Below are 18,368 nucleotides of genomic sequence, written 5' to 3'. Positions count from 1 at the left end.
CCTGTGTCCACACGAAAACTTGTATACAAATATACATAGCAGCATTATTCACAGTAGCCCCAAACTAGAAGCAACCCAAAATGTCCATCATTGGGTAAATGGATAAAGTGGTGTGTGTGTGTGTGTGTGTGTGTGTGTGTGTGTGTGTGTAATGGAACATTATTTATCAATAAAAAGAAATGAAGTTCTGATGCATCATACAACATAGAGACCTTGAAATCGCACTAAGTGAAGGGATCCAGGTACAAAAGATCCCATGTCTTATGAAATATCCAGTATAGGCAAAACCTTGGAGACAGAAGATAGACGAGTTGTTGATAGGGGCTGGGAACTGGAAGAGAATGGAGGGTGATGGCTAACGGATACAGCGTTTCTTTTTTTTTTTTTTTTAACATTTTTTATTTATTTTTGGGACAGAGAGAGACAGAGCATGAACGGGGGAGGGGCAGAGAGAGAGGGAGACACAGAATCGGAAACAGGCTCCAGGCTCCGAGCCATCGGCCCAGAGCCTGACGCGGGGCTCGAACTCACGGACCGCGAGATCGTGACCTGGCTGAAGTCGGACGCTTAACCGACTGCGCCACCCAGGCGCCCCCAGCGTTTCTTTTTGAGGTGAAGCAAATGTTCTGGAATTAAATAGTGGGGACGAATTGTGAATATGCTAATAAAACCACTGAGTTATAGCCTTTACAATGGTGAGTTTTATAGTAAGTGACTTATAGCTCAATTTAAAACTTGACTAAGAAGGGGAGTAAAGTGGAGAGTGATAAGTAGGCTTCTAGGTAACTAACAGATGCAACAGGGCAGAGTGTAGACAAAAAGAAAGAAAGACGAAGTAAAGGCTTTGAAAAGAAACTAATTTAGGAAGTCTGTGGAGGCAGGGACTAGGGAGAACCAATCTGAAGGGAGAACCAATAATAGAGGAAAGAAGCAAAATGTTAAGGATTAGAAAGGCAGAAACAACACTATTGGTATTGGGGTTCAACTTCTAGGTAAGATGAAGTGAGCATGTCTCTTCTTTTCTCTCACGTAGAAACAACTATAATACTTGGATAAAATGCTTGAAGATGCTGTTTTAGGACTACAAAGAGCCAACAGCAGGAGGTGATTTGGCTAAAAGCACCGGAATTCAAAGTATCACTGAATTGATTGTGAGTTTACAATTTATTTTCTCTCATATCCCTTGATCTCAACACAACTAGAAATCCGAAAGTGAACACTGTAGTAAAGATAGAGACAAACATAAAACATTTATTTATGATAAAAACTATCAGCAAATTAGGAATGGAATGGAACTTCTTCAACGTGTAAAAAAGCATCTATTTTAAAAAACAATGCCTAATATCACACTGAATTGCCAGAAATTAAATGCTTTCTCTCTGAGATCAGGACTAAGACAAGAATCCCCACTCCTGCTATTCCTATTCAGCATCCTACCAGAAATCTTAGCCAGTCCAATAATGAAAGAAAAGAAAATATAAAGGGTAATATGGGGGGCTCGGTCAGTTAAGTGTCTGACTCTTGATTTTGGCTCAGGTCATGATATCACAGTTCGTCAGTTTGAGCGCCACATCAGGCTCTTTGCTAACAGCAGAGCTTGCTTGGGATTCTCTCTCTCCCTCTCTCTGCCTCTTCTCTCTCTCTCCCTGCCCCCTCTCAAAAATAAATAAACATTAACAAAATCTATTTGGAAAAAGGAAAGGAAATATAAAACATCCAGATTGGAAGGGAAAAGTCAATACACTGTCTATTCAGAAAAGATGTGATTGTCAATGTAGAAAATCCTAAGACCTTACAAAAATTTCTAGAATAATTAAATTCAGTGAGATCACAGGATGCAAAGTTAACGAAAAAATCCTATTTCTATGCACTGGGAACAGTATCATTTACAATAGCTTCAAAGAATGAAATATTTATGTATAACTCTTAAAAACCATATATGTATGCTGAGAACTTCAAACCATTGGTGAAATAAATCAAAGAAGTCCTAAATAAATAGAGAGACATACTATGTTCATAAATTGGGAAGACTCAACATAGTAAAGATGTCAGTTCTCCCCTGACTGATCAATGGATTTACCTAAGATGGAAAGGTAAAGGAACTAGAGTAGCCTAAAGAGTTGTGAAAAATAATAAAGATTTGAAGGAATCACATCACTTGATTGTAAGACTTTTTCTAAAGCCCCATTAATCAAAACACTGTGGTATTGTAAAGGGATAGACACATAGATCAATGGAATAGAATAAAGAGTCTAGAAATAGACCCATATAAACATGACAAGTTTTTTTATAGGCAACTTTTTAGTAGGTGACATTCACATTAAACAAAAGTAACTATTTTAAACTGAACATTCGAGTCGCATTTAAAACATTCTCGGGGCGCCTGGGTGGCTCGGTTAAGTGTCTGACTTCAGCTCAGGTCATGATCTCACGGTCTGCGAGTTCAAGCCCTGCATCGGGCTCTGTGCTGTCAGTTCAGAGCCTGGAGCCTGCTGCAGATTCTGTCTCCTCCTCTCTCTGCCCCTCCCCCACTTATGCTCTGTCTCTCTCTATCAAAAAATGAATAAACGTTAAAATTTTTTTTAAACATTCACAATGTTGTGCACCTACCACCTCTATCTAGCTCCTAAGCATTTTAATCATCCCCAAAGAAAACCCTGTATCCATTAGGTAGTTACTCCCCATTCTTCCCTTCTCATAGTCCCTGGAAAACATAAGCTTACTTTTTGCCTTAGTGGATTTATCTATCCTGACTATTTAATGTAAATGGAGTCATACAATATGTGACCTTTGGGGTCTGGCTTTTTTCCATTTAGCATAATGTTTCTGTAGTTCATCCATATTGTAGCGCCTATCAGCACTTCCTTGCTTTTTTGGCTGAATAATATTTCATAGTATTTATATACCACAATTTATCTTTTCAGCTGCTGATGAACATTTGAGTTTTTCTACTTCTTGGTTAATGTGCATAGTGCTCCTATAAACATGCATGTGTGAACATTTGTTTGAATGTTTTAGTTGAGGGGGGGCTTATACACCTAGGAGTGGAACTATCAGATCATTTGGTAATTCGATGTTTTATTATTGGGAACAAACTTTTCTATAGCGGCTGAACTATTCTACATTCTCACCAGCCATATACAGCCATATACAAGTCCAATTTCTCTACATCCTTACCAACATTTACTATTTACCTATTTTATATTATTATTAATTATTATTATTATTACTATTGTCATCTGAATGAATGTGAAGTGATATTTCACTGTAGTTTGATTTGCATTTTCCCGATGACTAATGATGTTGAGCATCTTGTCATGTGCTTGTTAGCCATTTCTCTTCTTTGGAGACATGTCTATTCAAGTCCTTGGGCCATTTAAAACTTGGGTTTTTAGGGCACCAGCGTGGTTCAGTTGTTTAAGCATCTGGCTCTTATTTTTGGCTCAGGTCATGATTTCACGATTTGTGGGTTTGAACCCCACATGAGGCTCTACACTAACATTGCAGAGCTTGCTTGGAATTCTCACTGTCTCCCTCTCTCTCTCTTTTTTTTTTTAAAAATTTTTTTATTTATTTATTTATTTTTGGGACAGAGAGAGACAGAGCATGAACGGGGGAGGGGCAGAGAGAGAGGGAGACACAGAATCGGAAACAGGCTCCAGGCTCCGAGCCATCAGCCCAGAGCCTGACGCGGGGCTCGAACTCACGGACCGCGAGATCGTGACCTGGCTGAAGTCGGACGCTTAACCGACTGCGCCACCCAGGCGCCCCCCTCTCTCTCTCTTAAATAAACTTTAAAAAAAAAACTTGGGTTGTCTTTTTGTTTTTGAGTTGTGGAAGTTCCTTATATATTCTGGATATTAAACCCATACCCTATATATGATTTACAAGGATCTTCTTTCCTTATGTAGGTTTTCTTCTCACTTTCATGATGAAGTCCTTTGATACACAAATTTTAAGAATTTTTATAAGTTCCAATTTATCTATTTTTTCTTTTGTTGCTTTTGCTTCTGGTATCATGTCTAAAAACCCATTGACAAATCCAAGGTCACAAAGATTTACCCGTATATTTTCTTCTAAACGTTTTATACTGTTAGCTCTTATATTTAGGTCATGGATCCATTTTCATTAATTTTTGTGTATGATGTGAAGTGGGGGTTTTTGTTTTTGTTTGGCATGTGGCTATCCAGTTGTCCCAGCACCATTTGTTGAAGAAACCGTTCTTTCCCCCATTGAATGGTCTTGTGGTCTTTATTGAAAATCAGTTGACCATAGATAAAGGGGTGTATTTCTGGAGTCTCGATTCTATTCTAGCAGTCTACATGTCTATGCTTATGTCAGTACCACATCATTTTGAATTATAGTATGTTCTGAAATTGGGAAGTGTGAATCCTCCAACTTTTTTTTTAGGCTGTTTTGGCTAATCAGGATCCCTTGCAATTCCATATGAATTTGAGGATTGGCTTCTCCATTTCTGCAAAAAGACCATTGAAATTTTGACAGGGATTGCACTGAATCTGTAGATAGCTTTGGGGTGTACTGCCATATTAACAGTGTAAAGTTTTCTAATCCATGAACACAGGGTGTCTTCTGTTTTATTTATGTCTTCTTTAACTTATTTTATTAATTAAATTCTATTTAATTTATATATATACCTTATAGTTTTTAGCATAGAAGTCTTTCATCTCTTTTGTTAAATTTATACCTGTGTATTTTATTCTTTTGGATGTTATTGTAAATTGAATTGTTTTCTTAATTTCTTTTTTATATTATTCACTGCTGGTATATACAAACACAACTAATTTTTCTATGTTGATCTTGTATCCTGAAACTTTGCTGGATTGTTTATTATTTATAGTGATTTCTATGTGGATTCTTTGGGATTTTCTATATATAGGATCCTATCATCTATGAATAGAGAAAGATTTATTTCTTCCTTTCCAATATGAATGCTTTTTATTTCTTTTTCGTGCCTCTTGATTTACCATAGAACTTTCAGTAAAATGCTAAATATCAGTGATGAAACTGTGCATCTTTACTTTGATTCTTATTTTTGGCAGAAAGCTTTTAGTCTTTTACCATTGAGCATGATGTTGGCTGTGGGATATTATTATTATTATTATTATTATTATTATCATCATCATCATTATTACCCCTTTATCATGTTGAGGAAGTTCCCTTCCATTCCTAGTCTGTTAAGTGTTTTTATCATGAAAGGGTATTGGGTTTTATCTAATGGTTTTACTGCATCATTCATTTCTTCCCTTTACTTTATAATGTAGTGAATTACATTATATGTAATTCAACATTATGTTGAATCACCCTTGCATTCAGGGAATAAGTTCTACTTAGTTATGCTATATAATCTTGTTAATATGCTGTCGGACTCAGTTTGTTAGTATTTTTTTTAATGCTTAATGTTTTTATTTATTTTTGAGACAGAGAGAGAGCATGAGCAGGGGAGGGGCAGAAAGAAGGAGAGACACAGAATCCGAAGCAAGCTCCAGGCTCTGAGATGTCAGCACAGAGCCTGACTCAGGGCTCAAACTCACGGACTGTGAGATCATCATCTGAGCTGAAGTTGGACGCTCAACCAGCTGAGCCACCCAGGCGCCCCAGTTTGTTAGTATTTTGTTGAGGATTTTTTGCATCTATATGCATAAGGAACATTAGTGGGTAGTTTTCTTTTCCTGGAATCTCTATGTCTGTGGCCAAATTATATTTGACAGAGGTGCAAAAACAATTTAGTAGATAAAGGACAGTCTTTTCAATGAATGATTTTGGAAGAATTGGACATCCTTATGGAAAAAAAGAACCTCCATGTAAACCTTATAGCTCATATAAAAGTTAACCCCAAATTGGTTACAGTCCTAACTGTAAAATCTAAAACTCTACAACTTCTAGAAGAAAATAGGAGGAAATCTTGTGACCTTGGAATTAAGCAAAGAATTCTTAGACATGATGTTAGAACACAGTCCATAAAATAAAAAAAACAAATATATTGGATTCTGTTAAAATTTTTAAATTTCACATGAAAGTCACTGTTAAAATAATGAGAAGACTGCTTTGGAAAAGAAACTGGTAGTTCCTCAAAAGGTTAAACATCTGTCTGACCCAATAATTCCAAAACTAGGTATGTATCCAAAAGAAGTGAAAACATGTCCACACAAGAACCTATTCACAAATGTTCATAGCAGTATTATTCACAACAGCCAGAAGTGGAAACAATGTAAATGTTAATCAGAAATAAAAGGAATGGAGTACGGGGGTGCCTGGGTGGCTCAGTCAGTTGAACGTCCAACTCTTGATTTTGGCTCAGGTCAGGATGCCAGGGTCGTGGGATTGAGCCCTGCGTCAAGCTGTGCTCTGGGCGTGGAGCCTGCTCTTTCCCACTTCCCCTCCCCCTACTTTTGCATGAACATGCTCTCTCTTTCTAAAATAAAAAAAAAAAAAAAACAGGAATGAAATACTGATTTATGTCATAACATGGGTAAACCTTGAAAACATTATGCCAATTGAAAGAAACCGGTCACAAAGGACCACATATTATACGAATCCTTTTACATGAAACGTTCAAAATAAGTAGATCTGTACAGAAAGTAGACTGGTTGTTGCCTAGAGCTTGGGTGTGGGTGGGAAGGTTGGGTCAAAATGGCAATAGGTATGAAGTTTCTTTCCGTGATTATGAAAATGTGCTAAAATTGATTATGAAGATGGTTTGTACAGCTCTGTGAATATACCAAAATCTATCAATCTCACACTTTAAATAGGTAAATTGCATCATGTGTGAATTATATTGATAAAGGTGTTATAAAAAATAAGAATAAGGGACGCCTGGGTGGCTCCGTCGATTGAGCATCCGACTCTTGATTTCAGCTCTGGTCGTGATCCCAGGGTCATGGGATCGAGTCCTATATTGGGCTCTGTGCTGAACATGGAGCCTGTTTGGGATTTTTCTCTCTTTCCGCCCCTCTCCTCCACTCACAAACTCTCTCTCTCTAATAATAATAATAATAGTAATAACAATAATAACAATTTTTAAATAATAAAAATAAGAATAAAAGACAAGCTATTGACAGGAGAAAATATTTGCAGACCACCTATCTGACAAAGGGCTTGTATCTAGAATATATGAGGAAATCTCAAAACTGAACAATAAGCAAACAGTCCAATTTTAAAGTGGGCAAAAGACATAAACAACAGGATATGCAGATGGAAAATTAGCAACTGAAAGAGGTTCACCATTGTTAGCCATCAGGGAAATGAAATTAGAACCACAGTGTGATATCACTGCACACATATCAGAATGCCCAGAATAAGAAGTAGTGACAACATCAAATGCTGGCGATAATATGGAGGAACTGGATCGCATATGTTGGTGAAGGTAATACAAAATGATACAGCCACTCTGGAAAACATCTTGATAGTTGCCTATGAAACTAAACATGCAACTACCATAAGAACCAGAAATTAAAGTCTTGGGCATTCATCCTGAAAAATAAAACCTTAATGGCTTGAGGTGATCTCTGAAAATGTCTAGCTATTCACTTGACCCAGAAAACCCTACAAGATCATGCAAATCAGGAGATTCAGATCTTTGTTCACTTTAAGAACACGTGTGAAACTGCTTAGGCTACCAAAGGTATACATCCCCGAAAAGCCACCAAGTGTCTGAAAGATGCCACTTTGCAGAAACGATGCGTGCCATTCCATCACTACAGTGGTGGAATTAGTAGGTGTAGCCAGGCCAAACTCTGGGGCTGGACACAGGGTCAGTGGCCCAAAAAGAGTGCTGAATTTTTACTGCACATGCGTACAAATTCATAGAGTGATGCTGAACTTAAGTGTTTAGATGTAGATTCTCTGGTCATTGAGCACATCCTAGTGAACAAAGCCCCCAAGATACAGTATAGAACTTAACCCATACATAAACTCTCCCTGGCATATTGAGATGATCCTTACTGAAAAAGAGCAGATTTTTGGGAACCAGGAAAGGAGGTTACTGAGAAGTAAAAGATACCCTAGAAGAAACCGAAGAAACAAAAACTTACAGCCCAGGAGTAAATTCTGCATAAAATGAATGTAAATAAAAGTAAACACAACACAAAACCCTTATATTTAGACAAAAAACATATGCAAATACTAATAACATCTATATTCATATAGCCCAAAACTGGAAACAGTCCACATGTCTTTCAACAGGTGAATAGTTAAATCATGGTTTAACTATTTAAATACTACGGACTACTATTCAGCAGTGAAAAGGAATGAGCTACCAATGCATGCAAACGTGCAAAGAGTTGGATGAATCCCCAATAAATTATGCTGAGTGGTGAAAGCCAATCCCAAAAGGTCCTATACTATATGTCTCCATTTATATTAAGTTTTTGAAGTGGCAAAATTTTACAGATGCTGAACAGATTGGTGGTTACAAGGGGTTAAGGGAGCAGGAGGTAGGTGGGTATGGTTATAAAAAGGCAACCTCTGGAATCCTTATGTTAATGGAACTGTTCTTTATCTTGACTGTAGTGGAGGACATACTAACCTACACATGTGATGTAATTGTAGAGAACTAAATATACATACACACACGCGTACACACCACACACATAATTGCAAGTAAAATGGGGGAACTGTGAATAAGATTGGTGGGTTGTACCGCAACTTCTGACTTGTGAGAATGTACTATATATATATATAGTTCTGCATCCTGTTATGACTAAAAGAAACTAGGTAAGAATACATGAGTCTCTCTATATGATTTCTTATAACTGTGTGTGAATCTGCAATTATCTTACCAGAAATTTAATTTAAAAATGGGCAAAAGTCATGAACAGACACTTCACCAAAGAGGATATAAGAACAGCAAATGATACAAAAAAGGATGTTCGACATCATTAGCTATTAGGGAAATGCAGATGAAAACTAGGATAAGCTATCACTACACACCTATGAGAATGGCTAAAATAAAAATAAAATACCAAGCAGTAGCAAACGTGTGGAGCAACTGGAGAGGTCATACATCACTGCTAGGAATGCAAAATGATACAACCATTCTGGAAAATCATTTGGCAATTTACTATAAAGTTAAACATACACTTACAGTGTGACCCAGAAATCCCACTCCTGTGTACCTACCCTAGGGGAATAAAAACATGCTCCCACAAAAACCGGAACACAAATACGTATAGAACTTCCCTTCATCATCACCATAAACTGAAAACAACCACAACAGTTGAATGGACAAACTGTGGTACATTTGTACAGTAGAATGTTAGTCAGGAATAAAAAGGAACAAACTTTTGGTACACATGACAACTTGGATGAATCTCAAGAGCATTGTACTAGTTCAAACGGTTACATACAGTAAAATTCCACTTAGGTGATATTATTAAAAAAGACAATTTATATGATATTTTCATCTCTGTAGGGTTGGAGAGCAGATCAGTGGCTGCCAGCGTCAATGGGTTGTGGGGGGTGACTCCAAAGGGATAGCAGGAGGGAGTTTTGGGGGGTGACTGAACGATTCTGTGTCCTGAGTATGGTGATTATTACCCAAATCTATACATGTGTTAAATCTTTTTTTTTTTTGAAGTGAGCATAACCTCAAGATTTTATTATCTTCGTAATGTAACAAAATATGAAGCTTAGAACTGGATCACTTGGGACTTTGTCTTCTTATCTCCTCCCAGTGCAAAATGCTTGCATCTCTTAATAGCCAGCATTCTCTTAGATCTGCAGTTGGGTTCAACACATTCAAGCCTCAGCACATTCTTCTTTGTAGTTTTAGCCTTTTTCCAGAAAATCAGCTAAGTTTGCCCACCATGGCCACTCTATTTCCTGTCACAACGCCGCTTTCCCTGGGCATAAAGAGACTCTGCCTTTCTTGTACTGTGTCACTTTGTGGGGTTGGTGCTTGCCACGTTTCTTTCAGAAAGTCCGGCAGGTTTTAGGAACGTTCACCATGGTTGTGAGAGCACTATCAGCACAGAAAGACTATACATGTGTTAAAATTTTTAAAAGAAAAAAATCACTCTCACTGAAAGTAAAAATAAATAAAGCTATTTTTATTTTTTTTTGTTTTTTTTTTTTAAACGTTTTTTATTTATTTTTGGGACAGAGAGAGACAGAGCATGAACGGGGGAGGGGCAGAGAGAGAGGGAGACACAGAATCGGAAACAGGCTCCAGGCTCCGAGCCATCAGCCCAGAGCCTGACGCGGGGCTCGAACTCACGGACCGCGAGATCGTGACCTGGCTGAAGTCGGACGCTTAACCGACTGCGCCACCCAGGCGCCCCAGGAAATTAATAGATCTTAAGGCTGTTTTTAAAAGAGTCTTGGGGAACCGGGGTGGCTCAGTCGATTAAGCAACCGGCTTAGGTCGTGATTTCACCGTTCCCGAGTTCGAGCCCCACGTTGGGCCCTGTGCTGACAGCTCAGAGCCTGGAGCCGGCTTCAGATTCTGGGTCTCCCTCTCTCTCTGCCCCTCCCCCACTCGCGCTCTGTGTGTCTCTCTCAAAAATAAATAAACATTAAAACATAATTAAGAGTCTTGGACTTTGTGTCCCCCACAGCACCTGAACATATGCCTCATACATGGTAGATGCTCAATAAACATTTAGTGAAATGAATTAATTAACAAGTTTCACAAGTATCCCGTTTTCACACTACAAGTTAAACTTGTGAAATGAACCACTTTTAGGTTTACCACTTTGGAGTTATCCTGTCCCTTGGACAATGCCAAATAAATAATGGCAAATGTCCCCCTTTCCACATATCTAAAATGCCTCCCCTCAAAGACCTCTAGTTATATTATCCCATCGTGAATTGTAGACGGGAGCCATGACCTATATTCTCAATTTTCCACTCAGTAATATTTGAAGTGTGTCTCTACTGGCATTATCCTGGTCATTTATCAGAGTCTTGAGACTGGCAAGTTCACAGTTTTTATTTATCAGCACACTTAGAGTAGATGAAGTTCTCAGAAGATACAATCACAATAACTAAGCTCCTAAGGTAATTTATAAACTAGAATGCCAGTGGATTCATTTATGAGAACTTCAACCGCCAAGTAGACTGGGCAGTCATATTCTTAATTACTAAATAACTTGGGAGAAAACAAGAGGAAAATAGGGATTCCTTAAACACTTTGGAGCAATTCAGGTATCCCTATCAAAAATACAGAATATTTCGAATCTAACTTGATGTTAGGGGCTAATAAAACACAGGGGATTGGAGGAGAAAAAGCTAACTGCCATGCTGGGTTTCTTCCCACAATCACTCTGTGCCTGCGCTCTCTCACTCGTAACAATGGAGCTGTCTAGTTACTCTGCCCTTGGAATAGGAGGCAGCAGATAACTCAGAAAATTCATAATAATAGGAGCTAAGAGGCATTTTGGTGTACTCTGAAATTGATGAGCTATGGTAGCTAGTGGATATGATGTCTCCAGCCCTCCCTTTCATCATCTATAAAATGAATACAATAGCCAGGAGCAACACTGTAAGGACCGAACAGATAATATATGTGGGAGAACGTTTAGTGAAAACTGCTCAGTGTCATATTTAATCAAAGTGTAATTGTTTCCTAGGGAGGTTTATCAGTCTATTTCACAACCCACCTCTTTTCATTTATATCCTGATCCAGAAAACTCCTTCAGTGAGCTACCAGTGTCTTCATAAATGATGGAAGGATGGAGAGGCCAGAGTAAAGGCAGAGACCATAGAGAAGGACTCCACCGTTACTTCCCTCAAACTCCACATCCCAATCTATCAGCTCCCTCTTCAAAATATATCCAGAATATCCCAATCGAGGATAACACATACATATAAAAAAAATTAGGAAAGTTGGGCCCCTGGGTGGCTCAGTCAGTTAAGCCTCCCACTGCCGCTCAGGTCGTGATTCCATGGTTGTGAGTTCGAGCCCTGCATCTGGCTGTCTGCGCTCAGCACAGAGCCGGCTTCAGATCCTCTGCCTCCCTCTCTCTCTGCCCTCCACCCCACTCGCACACTCTCTCTCTCTCTCAAAAATAAATAAACATTTTTTTTAAATCAAGAAAGTATTTCAATGTCCACCAAAATGGAAATGATTGAAGATCGATTATATTATGGTACATGACTAAACACAGCAGCCTAAAAATGAAAATGCGGTGGATATATTGAAATAGGAAAACTTCAAGATAAAGTAAATGGGCAAAGTTGTGTATGCAGGTACAGGAAGATAAACACACAAGTAACAGTTATTTCCTCTATATATAGAGAGAGTGTTGCTTGGAATATTAAAAAATGAAACAGGGAAGAAACCACTGGGTTGGAAGAGAGTTCTAGCCCTACTTCTGTCTTTAGGCAGTCGCTTGAAAACTGTCTTGGTTTCCCCTTCTAGAGAATGAAAATAGTAATACTATTGACTTCATAGTGTTACAGGAGGGTGGGAGAGACGCTGGTCCTTGTCTCCTAGAGTCGAAGAATGAATCTCGTGGACAACAGAGGGGGCAAAGACACAGAGTGATAGACTTTATTGAAGGAAAGCATGAAGCTCTCGAGAGTGAGAGGGGTCCCGACTAGGTAGCCGCTGAGGATTTTTGTCCCTGGCTTTTTATTGAGACCTTATCAGAAAGTTTGTGAGACTGCACGCATGGCATCTAGGCCAGCAGGTCCAGAATACATTTATCTCATCCTTTCCCACCCACCCCCCAAATTCCGCTGCTGCTGCTTCTTCAGCCTCACACCTGTAGGTGCATCCTGCCTCCCTGAAGGTCCTTTAGGTCTCCCTGCACAAAGTTAACATTTCCGACTCAGTAGGATGGTTGTTAGGATGACTTAGCATGAACGTGTTTACAACGGGGCTTAGCATACCGCTAGCGTGACGGTTTTTGATCACTGCCGCTGTCATATGTGAAAAACCCAGTGAGCAACACCAAGGTTAGAAAGAGAACCCGTCAAAGTCAACAAGCAGAACCACCTGGCCAGCATAACAGCAGTAACCAATAGGAGAGCTTTAACAAGCGCCCAAATCCCGCCCCCACCGCTCGTCCTCTCCAACATCGTGAATGGTCCCAGGGCGTGACGTCAAGAGGATCCTGTCCATTCACTGGTGAAGACTGCTGTCGATTAGCGGGAGGCGGAACCAGAGAAACGGAAATGTCCTTTAGGCCGCGCTTGCGTGTTCTGTCCCGCTCTTTTCGGGTTGAGCCCCTGCGCCTGCGTCCGGGCTTCAGGGAGTCCCGGCATGCCCCGCGGCAGCTTCTGGGTCAGCGCGCAGGGAAAAGGTGGCGTGGCCGGTGAGTGGCTCCTGTGAAGCTGACTCTTCCCGTTCCTCTGGTCCCCGGCGCTGCTGCTCCTGCGTCTCCCCATAGCTGTCATCTCCCGACCTGGGTGTCGGGACGCGAAGACGCCGACTGGCCGTGTTCCGGGACCTCGCCCCTCTGGGGAGGCGTGGGGACGAGGTAGCCGGCGTCCCAGCGCGTCTCCCTTCGGGGTCCCCGTCCCTACGTTTCCCAGGGGAGAGGCCTTTGAAAGGTCCTGAGCCTCTTGTCCTTGCGATTTACGCTGAGAAAACATTCGTTCCCCGAGGCCCTACTGCCTCAGAAGGCCACTCAGGCACACTCCTTGCCCTCAGCTCTCGAACTGGTGGAGAAGACAAACCCGCCAGAAACATCGTGGTATTAGGTGGAGTTAGATAAGGCGCCTGGAGAGAGAGAGTCGGAGACAGGGCCGAAGAGTTGAAAGCATGAGGAGGGTTCAAGAAGGTGGGGGTGGGGGTGGTGGGGGTGGGGGTGCCGGTGCGGGTACTCATCCTGTGGACTTCCTGCCTTTTGGTGGTGCTCTCCTTGAGGGCATTTCTTTCTATGTTTCTAGGCTCAGCTACCCTTCTTTCCCCGGTTGGGACGGCTGGAGACCTGCAACCCCTTGTGTTCAGTTGCTGTGGAAAGAGTGCATTGGAACTTGCGAAAAGTGTTCTAGGCAGAAATTTCGCAGGCCAAGGCACTACGGCCAGAAAGCTCAGAGCCAGTTTGTTTTAGGACCGAGAGTGGTTCACCTGTGCTGGTTGGAAAATGTATATAGGATAGTGGACAGTGAGGCTGGAGGGGTAGACTGGGCCTTGAGTCCCGAGGACAGCCTTGCAAGCTTGTATCTCTTGGCCTATGTCAGCGGCAACAGGAAGTCTCCAGGGCTTTGGGACAGAGTTGTTAGACAATTAGACTCAGTTTGTAGAAAGGAGAGAAGTTCAGATCTGCTTTGTAGAAAGACCAGGTGGACAGATAAAGACTCTTACACCAACGTGGTTTAATGATTGTCCCTACAGGGGTTCCTAACCAGAGACGATTTGCCCCAAAACGGCATTTGGTAACAATGAAGTCGATTTGTCGAGTTACAGCTCAGGGGGCCTCCGTGTCCTCTAGTTGGTGAAGGCTAGGGATGCAGCTACCCATCCTCTAGTGCACAGGACGCTCCCACCCACTCACCCACAGTAAAGACCTGTGTGGCCCAAGATGTCTGTAGTGCTGAGGTACAGAAATCCTGCTTCGAGCGTTAGTACTGGAAGTGGGGGAGAGTCAGATGTCAGAGACATCTCTGCCCAGTTTTCATCTCCTTTTATATTCTTCGTAAATGCTTAAGTACTTGACACCTAGGCAGTTAATCAAGACTGACTGGCCCCGTCTTGTATTTCTCACCAATTCATTCATTTGCAATATAATAATATACACCAAGCAAGATACTGGGGGTGATGTGATTCAGCAATGACCAGACCGATTCCCTGCTCTCTAAGAACCTTACATTCTTGCAAGAGAATGACAGAATTCAAATCTAAATACATGTCAGTTGGTGAATATGATGGAGAAACTCCTGTAAGATGGAGATTCTCTAACCACCACAGACCATTTACTCTGCACCTTTTACGTGCCAAGTATGGAGTTAGATGCTTTACAAATAGCATTTCTAATTCTTCTTTTTTTATGTTGTTTATTTTTGAGAGAGAGAGAGAGCATGAGCGGGTGATGGGCAGAGAGAGGGAGACAGAGAATCTGAAGCAACTCCAAGCTCCAAGCTGGCAGCACAGAGCCCAACTTGGGGCCTTAACTCACAAACCGCAAGATCATGACCTGAGTCAAAGTCGGACGCTTAACCAACTGAGCCTCTCGGTCTCCCCTTTGCTCCTTAAATACTTGTTTATTTCCTGATTGGCATTGGTGCTAGTTTTCCCAAGAGCTCAGGCTGTCTTTCCCCTTTGCGGGCAGGGTGGTGGGTGGACAGCCACTTTGGACCCTCACAGTCGCTGAGCTTTCAGTAGGTCTCTGTTCCCAAGGATGAAGAAAGGGAGGTAGTTGTCCCCTGTAAACGGAACCGGTTCTGCCCTGCAGGTTATGTTGACTGAGCAGGCTCTGTGAATGAGAACCCTCTGCCCTCGGATGCAGGGGCTGCATGCCCGGGAGGCTGTGAGAACTTGGGCTGCGTCCTCAGCGTCCTCCCCGAAGCAGACGGATGTGACTGGATTTCTGGTCGGGAGAGGGCCAGAGCGAGGCCAGCTGGGGGCTGAGGGCAGCACGGCCGGGTGTCAGCTGCGGGGCTCTGCGTGGGGCTGCCACCGACTTCCCTGCACCGCCCTGAGCAGATGGGCCTCTGAAGTGCTCGCTGCCACTGCCAGATGTGGCTCTGGGTTCCTGACCTTCTGTTCTACCCGGCCACCCAGACCGCCTCCTGATTTTCGTCTTTAATTTAGCTCTGGCCGTCCAGGAATCTACACTACACCTTTCTTCCCTCGGCCCGTGGATGATCTCTCTCGGGACGGGAAGGTGGCAGTGATGGGGTTTTGTCCAGGTGATGGTGTGTGTGCTCCGAGAAGAGCCGGCAGCCCTGTGGTTGTGTGGGGAGTCGCAAAGCTTCTCCCATAAGGAGAGCCCGTGAAGCCCACGCCCAGGGGCTTTCCCAAGAGAAGAACCAGACACAACTCCTCTCAGACTGCGCGGGCCATGGGGCCTTCAAAGGGAGCCCAACTCTTTGAAGAAAATGGTGAGATACAGAGTCTCAGGCCGGAAGGGGAGAGGCAGGAAGGATCAGGGACGAGAGTTTATCAGTGCCTGTGACATCCTAGAAATGACCCTGTAGTTGTGTCATGACCAGAATCGGGACCAGGAAACTGGCGGCTCAGGGTGCAGATGTCCGGTTGCGAATGTAGGCTTCACAGTTTCATGTGGTCTTCCCCTCACAAAGGCTCATTCCGTGACAGCTTCGGCAGGATCAGCCTCCAGAGACTCTCCCCTCCCTCTGCTCTTCCCCCATGGGCACATGCGAGCAAGCGAGCGAGCTCTCTCAAAAAAAAAAAAAAAAAAAAGAAAAAAACATTTGGACATGTCAGGTGGCTTGTCAGTTGAGAAGGAATGGAAATGCATGTGAAATGCTCCACAGCCCAGCTTTGAGGCAGCAGCTAAGAAGTCAGAATGAGAGGGTGAGGGAGACCGGGTGCATGGGTGAGGCCCCATTGTGCCCAGCCCACCTCAGAAACCAGAGTTTAGCAACCGTATGTGGGATGTGTCAGCTTCTACAACTATGTCCTGTATCTGGGTCAAGGTGAGGTGACCTGCTAGAGTCCTGTGTTCTCCACGAGTAAAGAATGCTCGGTCCCCTCTGTCCACCAGGGAGCAGGGCCCGGGGTGAGCGGCAGGACTGTGAGGCAGGAGCTGACGATAGGCAAAGCCGAGGATTTGCGTGTGATGAGGTCAGCGGTGAAATGGGCACGCTCCAACCCAGGGTCCCTGGAGTCCCCCGCTGTTCCCACACTGGCTCAAAAGGCACCGCCCTCACGGCAGAGGCCCAGAAGAGGTGGCAAGAGGAAAGGCAAGTGGGGCAAGGAGGCGGAGAGGCCCAGCTCAGTTTTGGCTCTGGCCACCCATCGGGCTCCTTAAACTGAGGAACCACAGCAGGTGAGTGGGAAGCAGGGCATCTGTGGGCTTTGGCCTGCTTCTCTGGGTGTGAGAAGACTGGGTCCTCTGTATGGGAATGGTCAGCAGTCCTTGCAAAAAGAATCCTGTCCGTTAGGAAATGAGGTCAGTGGTTAAGATGTTTCAGTGAGGGATATAGGAACCATGTGGAGAGTCCCAGTATTTCCTATACAGGGGGGAACAGCGGCTTCTTCATGGTCTTAGGAGGGGCTGAGCCAAACCAGGAGGGTCATCTACACCTGAGAGCAGATCTGTAGCCTTGGAGGTGTTATCTCGCGTACACTTACTTCAAATTCATTCTCTTGTGGGAGTGCGGCGATCAGGCCGTGTTAGTCCGTGCAGGTGGGCAGTAAGGTGTCAGACGTAGGAAGTGAAAGGAAGGAAGGGAAAGAGCCGCTCCATGTGGGGTTGGGGGAACATAGGGAGGAGGTTGGATTAATGACAACTCGGAAGACAGGCCCTGCCGAGCTGGGTCACATCGTGGGGGTGTTGGAGTTAGGTGGTGCTGCCCACTGATGCTGGTACTTTGGAGGCATCTCATGAGGAGATTCTGGAAGAAACAGTGTCTGCTCCACTGACTGCTTTGTGTCTGGCTGCTACATAACCTGGTATGTTATAGGGAATCGGATGTTTCCCGAATGAATGAATAAATGAATGTATTCTCCACTTCTTATGGTCTCCTCCAGACTGTGTGGGGTAGCTGACAGGCCAGGGTCTGGAACTCTCGCACAGTCTTCCTTTCTGTGCCCGGCGGACTGGAGCATGAGACCGTTGGAGGGAGGAGGTGACCTCTACCTCTGACAATTCAAGGAGTCAGCAGTTGCCCCCGATGCTTTGGCCCCAGCACACCCTGCAGTGGGAGGAGCCTGTGAGGCCTCACTGGGCCCTCCACCATTGTTTCCATGGACCTTAACTACTTTCCTCCTTAACCAGACCCAAGTTGAGTGGGCCGCTAAAGCTCCTCTGTGAACGATCCGCCTCGGCCTGTCTCCCCCTCCCCACCATGCATCTCTGGTCAAGTCCAACGGGTCACACCGAAGCCCATCTCTTTGCCTTCACCCAGGCTCTCAGAAGACGTTTTGGTTTTTTCCTTCCAGAGCGAAGCCTGTGACTCTGGAAACTGTCCTGCGTGGCCTGTCGCAAGGGCCATGCTCGAGGACAGTGTGTGCAGGACATGTGGGGTGCCCAGGCCAGGCTCAACTGGAGGGAGCATGACGTACATTCTTACGTGTTGCTTTCCTCATCCTTGTTCACTAAAATTAAAAATACATGTCAGCTTTTTGGCTTTGACAGAATATTCCTTCTTTCTCATGTTCAATGCCTCAGAGTCTGAATCCGTGACCGGGACCCTAGTCACCATAATTAGACAAGGTCTTACGCCTCGTGTGCACAGGTAAGAAGTAGGACAACATGCCCGTCTTTTCCCGTGTT

The 18,368-nt window shown here is 43.3% G+C and overlaps 1 long non-coding RNA gene and 1 pseudogene across 1 annotated transcript; one reads left to right on the top strand and one right to left on the bottom strand.

Moving 5' to 3' along the window:
- Positions 1-9,637: 9,637 nt before the first annotated feature.
- LOC131501365 (large ribosomal subunit protein eL42-like) lies at positions 9,638-9,966 on the bottom strand (annotated as a pseudogene).
- A 3,216-nt stretch (positions 9,967-13,182) lies between these two features.
- Positions 13,183-18,217, top strand: LOC131501368 (uncharacterized). Its single transcript, XR_009256769.1, has 2 exons — positions 13,183-13,277; positions 16,635-18,217. It is a non-coding gene; the product is annotated as an uncharacterized LOC131501368 (long non-coding RNA).
- The last annotated feature ends 151 nt before the right edge of the window (positions 18,218-18,368 follow it).

The sequence above is a fragment of the Neofelis nebulosa genome, chromosome 18 (genome assembly GCF_028018385.1).
Source record: "Neofelis nebulosa isolate mNeoNeb1 chromosome 18, mNeoNeb1.pri, whole genome shotgun sequence".
Classification (NCBI taxonomy): Eukaryota; Metazoa; Chordata; class Mammalia; order Carnivora; family Felidae; genus Neofelis; species Neofelis nebulosa.
Note: the sequence above shows the minus strand (reverse complement) of the source record. Positions and strands in the feature narration are given on the sequence as shown.